Source organism: Penaeus chinensis, chromosome 24, assembly GCF_019202785.1.
Source record: "Penaeus chinensis breed Huanghai No. 1 chromosome 24, ASM1920278v2, whole genome shotgun sequence".
Taxonomy (NCBI): Eukaryota; Metazoa; Arthropoda; class Malacostraca; order Decapoda; family Penaeidae; genus Penaeus; species Penaeus chinensis.
In genome coordinates, this window is record NC_061842.1 from 10,248,416 (window position 1) to 10,255,915 (window position 7,500).

Here is a 7,500-nt window from a genome sequence, read left to right on the forward strand (position 1 = left end):
GTGTTTTGCATTTGCTGTCAATTTTAATCTTGCAAAGTTTCCTTAAGGTCGTTATGGATGCTGTTGGCGGCTTTTTTATTTCTCTTTTATAGTTCTCTCTCTCCCTTTTTTCCTTTTTTTTTCTCTTTTTTTTTTCATTTGATTCGAAGTATTGGGGACTTTGTTCACTGAGAGTGATCATGAGTGTGCCGTTGCATTAGTAAGCCAAATGTGACTTTAAAAGAAAGTGTCTACTTGGAACTTCTTATTTCATATATTTGTTTCTGTATGGTTGTTTATATATATATATATATATATATATATATATATTTATATATATATATGTATATATATATATATACATACATATATATATATATATATATATATATATATATATATATATACACACACACATACATACATACATATATGTGTGTATGCATATATGTATGTGTGTGTATATATATATACATATATAGATAGATACAAAGATTCTTTATTTCTTGCGATGTATCTTCCGCTGTTATTATTTTTTTCATGTTATGTTAGGTTGGAAAATTTGCACTTTATCTACCATTCTTTTATGAGATACCTTTTCTCAATAACTTTTTTGGTCCTGAGCTGGTCCTTGATAACTCCGCGTAATTACATATTCCCAACTCTCTCTCTCTCTCTCTCTCTCTCTCTCTCTCTCTCTCTCTCTCTCTCTCTCTGTCCTCTTTATCTATTTCCATATATATTTATTTGTGTATCTCTATCTCTCTTTCCCCCTTAATCTAACTCTGGCAAGCTATCTGTTTGTCTATCGCTCTATCTCGCCTTCCCCTCTCCCACCTCCCAACCCCTCTCGCTGTATTCTCTATTTGTCTCTCTCTCCATTACCTCTCTCCTTCTCCATCCCCGCACACTCCACCTTCCCTAAAATCCGCCCTCCATCTATCTTCTCTCCGTCCCTCCCTGCCATGCATCTTCCCTCTATGCTCCCACACTCACACAAAGATCCCATTCTCCCTCACTTCGCCCCGGCTTCCTCACTCTTTCCCATCATCTCCCGTCTTCCCTCACACACACCCTCGCGCTCTCTCTCCCTCTCTCTCTCTCTCTCTCTCTCTCTCTTTCTCTCTCTCTACGGGTCCCCCCCCTTTATCGTCCTTTTCCCCCCTCCCTCCTCTCCCGCCTCCCCATTATTCTCCCCATCGCCCTTCCTCTCCTCTCTCTCTCCCTCCCTTCCTCCCTTCCTCCCTTCCTCCCTTCCCCCTCTCTCCCTCCGTCAGTCCCGGTCCCCCTCCCTCCCTCCCTCCCCCCCTCTTTCCCCGAGACTAGTTCCGGCTCCTCCTGGTGTTTTCGCCGACCGAATCCCGATGGTGGTTTCTTTGTTCACTGTAATTATCTTGTTTTGAAATTTTTATCACATAATTCGTCTTGGGGTACATCGGAAGGTAGCGCGCACCCCCGCGTGATTGACTTAGGCGGGGCTGATGATAAGGGAGGTGATGTGTTGATTTCGTTGCACTAAGGAGGTTTTGGCGCGAGAGATCGGAGGTGGCGTCAGGGTCGAGGGTTGGGGTTGGGGGGGGGGGGGGGGGGTCCGGGTGCGTCGGTGTGGTGGCGATGAATATGATTCTTTTTCTGTTATTGTTGTAATGTAATTGGCGACACGTCTTTTGATTGTGAAATATCGTAAGGATATTGGACTGATATTAAAAAACAACTGTAGGCGTTGGTTTCCATAGCAATCATAAGAACACGCATAAGAACACACGAAAGCGTTTTATAGGTTGTTTACACTTTGTCTTGTTGTTTTGTATCGAACAGAATAAGAAAGGTAAATTCCTTTTAGTTAATCGTCTCCTTTCTTTCCAGGTGCGAGAAAGACTAAGAGGTCCAGGACCTGAACGCTAGCAAGAACTCATCACAACGCACACATCGGATCACCAGCTTGACAGCTTGAAGCTTTCCCAGCCCATGAAGAGGTTCTAGCCGACCTGAGGTGGCCTGGGGCGCTGAGGCCAGGTCGACTCGAGGTGGCCTGGGGCGCGGAGGCCCGCCGACGCCCGCCCGGGACCGCGTCTCGAGCGCCGAGGCGCTGGGGCCGCCGACCGCCTCCTCGTCTGCGGTCGGGACGGCAACGGACCGAAAATGAGCATGTCGAGCAAATTTTGTGATATTTTATGCAGAAAAAATATATCTCGGAGCTCACAAGAGCAGGTGGTATATATTTTCTTCCACTAAGATCCAAAGCGATTTCCCCTCAGCGTCGGACGGACAGTCCAGCCGCGCCGAGACCAGCGTCGCCTCGCTGCCGAAGAGGTGGCCTTTCCGTCTCTACGTCTCTATGTAGGGAACGGAAACGGAGAATCTCCCGCCGGGCCTCGGGCGGGGCTAGAACCGCGCAGAACCTGGCAGTTAGTGAACGCTGAAACGATATCCTCATGGGTGCGGAAAGAAAAAGAAACAGCTGATGTGGCCATCTTAGGTGTTCCTCAAGATGATGTGTGATGTGTTAACTGCTAAAGACAATCAAACTATCAAGAGTTATCAAGATGAAAGTGAAGGTGATTGTGATGAAACTCTTTAACCATAGCGGTGGTTGTGAAGAAGATAAGTGGATAACGATAGGTTTCGATGAATAATAACTTCTGTTGTAAAGATGTTGTGATAGAGATAGTGCTGGAGGCTAGGCTGGGAGAGACAGGACTCGCGCTGGCCGTCTCCAAGCATAATGTTCAGTGTGATATGCAGGGTTTCCCACCTGCCTGATGCCAGCGGGCGGCCGACGACTCCTTCGGCTCCACAGGAGACTGCCGGGTCAGACGCATGGGACGTGGCGTGTGAGTTGGGGTTTAGCGCGATGCTCGTCCTCAGCCCAGCTGGGCGGGGGCGTCAGGACGGAGGTGCTCGCCCGCCGTTCATTCATTGCTGCAGACCACGCGGGGCGACGCGGCAGAGCACCGGGAGCGGAGCCTACGCCGTGCACGAGGGAAACTGAAGTGACGGAGGAAACTTCCTTGCTCACCCACGCCAATATCGCCAGTCGTGGAAAGTGTCATGGTGCTTTTCATACATTGTATAAATTTAATAGAATTACAGTTTTAGCAATGACCAGCTTATGTAACGCAGCAATGAACCTTTGTATTTTCATATGCAGAAAAATGTCTACCCTCATTTTGTTGTCCACAAAAATCCGCGCATTTTTAATACCATCAGCCCAGGTCAGTCACGCAGTTATTATTTATCTAAAAGAAGTTTAGCCTCGCATAACTGCACCGTATGATGAATGTCTGAGCAAATAAAACAAAGGCTTCGATGCTCTTGCTGCAGAAGTGAAGCGAGACGGGGTGCGAGTGGCAATTAATAACTGATTGTATCCCTTGAAAAAGACTTTCACACGAAATACCTGAAGGAGCAGTCAGCCGTGGAGTGAACAGACATTTTGGTGTGTAATTTGTTGAACTCTATTTTACCCGTCGTTCTATGCTTAAATGCAACAGTCGAGCTGTAACCATTAGGCTGGTTCCTAGACGAGGTAATCTTTTGTTTATTGGTCAAGCCTCATTGTTCATGATTCATATGTTAAAGCATAAAAGTGAATCGTCATAAATGGGACTGACGGAATGGGGCAGCAAACTGCATGCATTCTGCTGGCAGGGTATTCTTTGTGTAGCATCGCATGTGGACGTTACGACTCCAACTCTCAAGTAGTTGGTGAACAGCCAGTGGTCGCCTTCGTCGGGAGGTCGCACGGGAAGGATGACCTAAGCCACGAGGTCTTCGGCTCGCGGGTGAAGGCGTTGTGTGCTCGGACTTGCTGCGTACCTCGTGCCTGGAGACCAGAAGATATCTACGTAAGTTGCACAGCACTTGCACCGCGGGGGAATCGTGCAACCGTTCCCTTGAACAGCGAGGGCCAGTTACTTACCCAGGCCAGATTACTCCACCAAGCCTTCAGGGAGTGAACGCTCGTCCTCACCAAATACTTGAGAATTAGGTTACCTGTATGTGTAAACTCCGCTGGCTGGCGTTTGTACATAATAGTTTATTCCTATGTACATACATTTTTTATGTCGTAGGTCTTACTAGAAACAGAGCCTTGAAGCAGTCGGCAGAATTGTTAGTTTTATATTGTAGTTCCGACTGGTTTATAATGTCACAATCACGTATGGACGTAGATCCCTTTTACTGTCTGGTTCATGTATTGAAATTAAGATTCTTTACGCTGGTTCTTGTTTCGTATGTGACGCCAGAGTCTTTATCCTGGTTCATCTATGATACTAATATTCATAATGCTGGTGCGCGTGCAGTGCCGAATTCGTTACGCAGAATCGTCTTCAGAGATCGGAGTTCTGACGGTTTGCTCGCCATCGCCGGGCGGGCGCGGGGCAGGAGCCGGCGGGGTCCTCCTCGCTGGCGCCGGGAGACCACCGCCCGGCGTCGCGAAGGGCGGACTCGCGGACCCGGGCTCGTCCGCGCGACGGGGGCCGGGCGACGAGGGGGATCGCGGGCTTCGGGTCGTCGACTGAGAGCGGAAGGGGCAGGGGGAGGCGAGGTCGGGGGGAGGGGGCGCGGCCAGAGGGACGCGGAAGGCGGGGAACGGAATTGTTATGCAGTTGTTGATAAATTTAAACAGGGATTTGGGTGCTTCAAGTAAACACTACACTTTCTCATTACAAGCTTCCTAAGCTTTTTAGCTTCTTATTATTTCTTTATGTTATTTTCAATATGATGTAAATACATCACACACACACACACACACACACACACACACACACACACACACACACACACACACACACACACACACACACACACACACACACACACACACACACACACACACACACACACACGCACATATATATATACATACATACATACATATATATGCATATATACATACATACATAAATACACACATATATATACATATACATATACAAATACAACATATAAAACACACACACACACACACACACACACACACACACACACACACACACACACACACACACACACACACACACACACACACACACACACACACACACACACACACATGTATATATGTGTGTGTGTATATATATATATATATATATATATATACATATGTGTGTATGTATGTTTATATATATAATATATTATATATATATATATATATATATATATATATATATATATATATATATATGTATGTATATATGTATATGTATATAAACACACAATTAATTCGTAAACTGATTTGCTTTCATTTGTTGGCTCTGCCGAGTATGTGGTAAAAATCACTTTTTCTTAAGAGTTGTGCCGGGCAGTAGCAAGAGTCAAGCATGATGAACTGAAAAAAATGCAATTCATTCTTAAGAGTTATATTATGGTTAAATTTTGTTGCAAATCAGATTAGCAATTGTTCCTCTCATTCTTCATGAAATGAATTCTGATAACCACAAAGTTTGGTTCATTTTCCCCAAAATTATCAGCCATTTTCAGCGTCTATGCAGCGCTCGTCTTCTTTGCTTCGTTCTTCCCTCCATTTCTTTCCTACACAATAAGGCAAGAATAATGAAATACGTATTTTCATCTTACAAAATGCGAAATAATCTCAGCCTAAACCATTCAACAAGATTAGCACAGTAAATTAACTCATAAAAGATGTAAAAGCATTCTTGGCAAAGACGTGAGTGAGCATTTTTTTTTTAAATGTGATCGTTTAGAATAATTAAATATGATGAAAGAAGAGTTTATATTATAAGCTTAAATTTTATGAAAAAAAATACATTTGGTCCCATTCAATGCAGGACGGAAATAGATGTCATTGTGTTTAAAGCAACGGTTTAATTATTATATATATTTTTCTACCATAAGATATATCTAAATTTCCCTCGTGCGTTACCATAATCTCTTCTAGCGAAATTCCAGTACGAATTGCGGTAAAAAAAAAACATGCCCTGTACAAAAATGTTTATCCATTTTAAAATATATATATGGATTTGTTGGTTTTTGTTTGCGAGAGAGAGCATAACCTGAAATCGAACTCAAGCGAAGCGGTTCACATTTGGCAAGTGAGAAATATATGTGTTATTACGGCAAGGTTGTGATGCGGAGGGGATGAGGCCACGTACCCCTGAGTGGCGTAAGGAGAGGTCGCTAGATAAACACCGTAGCATAGTTTTTACTATACAGAGCTTGTACGTTAGTTCCTCTGTGCTGTTTGTTTTTTGAGTTCCATGGAGAATATTGTATTCCTTGTTGTATATAGTGTATAGGATTTTATGTCATCAAGTACCAAAATGACGAAGCATCGCCGTCTGTGAGATTGGGAGCGTTGTGTCGTAGGCTACACCGGAGATTTTATATTTTCTGTACTTAATTTAAGTTAATTGTAAGCGCGGCGTGGTCGTCATTTTGGTTTGCAACGTAAGGACTTGCGCGATTGGCTTCCTTTTTTATAATGGAAATCTATGATCGAAGACTCGACTCACCGTTCATATACATCATTTGATCGGCTCGTGGAAGCTTTGTGATTGGTGGTATAGACAGGGTATCCAGTATAACCCCTGACACATTGTAGCTTGGCCGCGGCCGAGGCTGGCCCGGCTGGCCACGGCGGCCGGCGCGAGCCCTCGGCTGCGGCGCCACAACTAGGGATTTCTTGAAGCGGCCGGCTCGGCTGGCGAACCTTTAGGGGAAATGTTAAAATTTGAATATCTTTTGTTGTCAGTGTTGTCAATGATCTCTATATTACCTTGTTATGTTGCACAGCGCAAATGATTTATCTTTATTAAGTTTTGCATATTCTGAGTTAGCATGAGAAGGATGTGTCGACTGAGACAAGATTTGGAGAAGTGAAGGTATGCGAAAGACTTCTAGAGAATGTGAAGAATGTGATCGGGAAGGAAAATGAGCTGAAGGAGGAAAGTCGAACTTAACATTGGTGTCTTAAAATGTCAATTCTTCAACCCAGGAGGCTACGATCACCGCACTGTAGCGGCAAGATCTCAGGTTACACATCCATGCGGGGTGAGTTACTCTGTTGTGTAAGATATTGGCATAGAATTACACACATACACACAACCATAACCTGTAATATATATGGATAATCTATGGAAACACGTTGTCTTTTTTAAATCGATATTTGGTACATACACAATTGTATATGTTATAAATGTAAAATGAAATCCGATATGTGAATCAGTTGAGTTTAATATTCCAAACTGATAAATGTGGTACAAAATGGACACGTAGGAATGGTAGTGACGAAGGGAAGAGAATGGTGAGGATTGTGTAGCTTTCGATGTTGTCATCTGTTGACTGTACATGCAGCCAAACAATAAAACGTATGAATTAATGTCTGTGTTTCTTTGTCGCATATCCCGAGTGTGGTTAGTGGTTAGTGGCCCTCTATAAAAGGACTTTAGACGAAATGCTTAAAGCAAATTCCATTTACCATGTGAGTGACAATTCTTTACCTGTAATATAAATACAGTGATGATAATTTATTCTATCAACTCAAATATATCATTCAGA

The 7,500-nt window shown here is 43.7% G+C and overlaps 1 protein-coding gene across 1 annotated transcript in view; it reads left to right on the forward strand.

The window, feature by feature from the left end:
• The window catches only part of LOC125037769 (forkhead box protein O-like), a 295,887-nt gene extending 291,125 nt beyond the window's left edge, over positions 1 to 4,762 (forward strand). The window contains exon 7 of the mRNA XM_047630971.1: positions 1,846 to 4,762. The gene's annotated coding sequence lies outside the window, so the exon portion shown is untranslated. The remainder of the gene's footprint in view (positions 1 to 1,845) is intronic.
• The last annotated feature ends 2,738 nt before the right edge of the window (positions 4,763 to 7,500 follow it).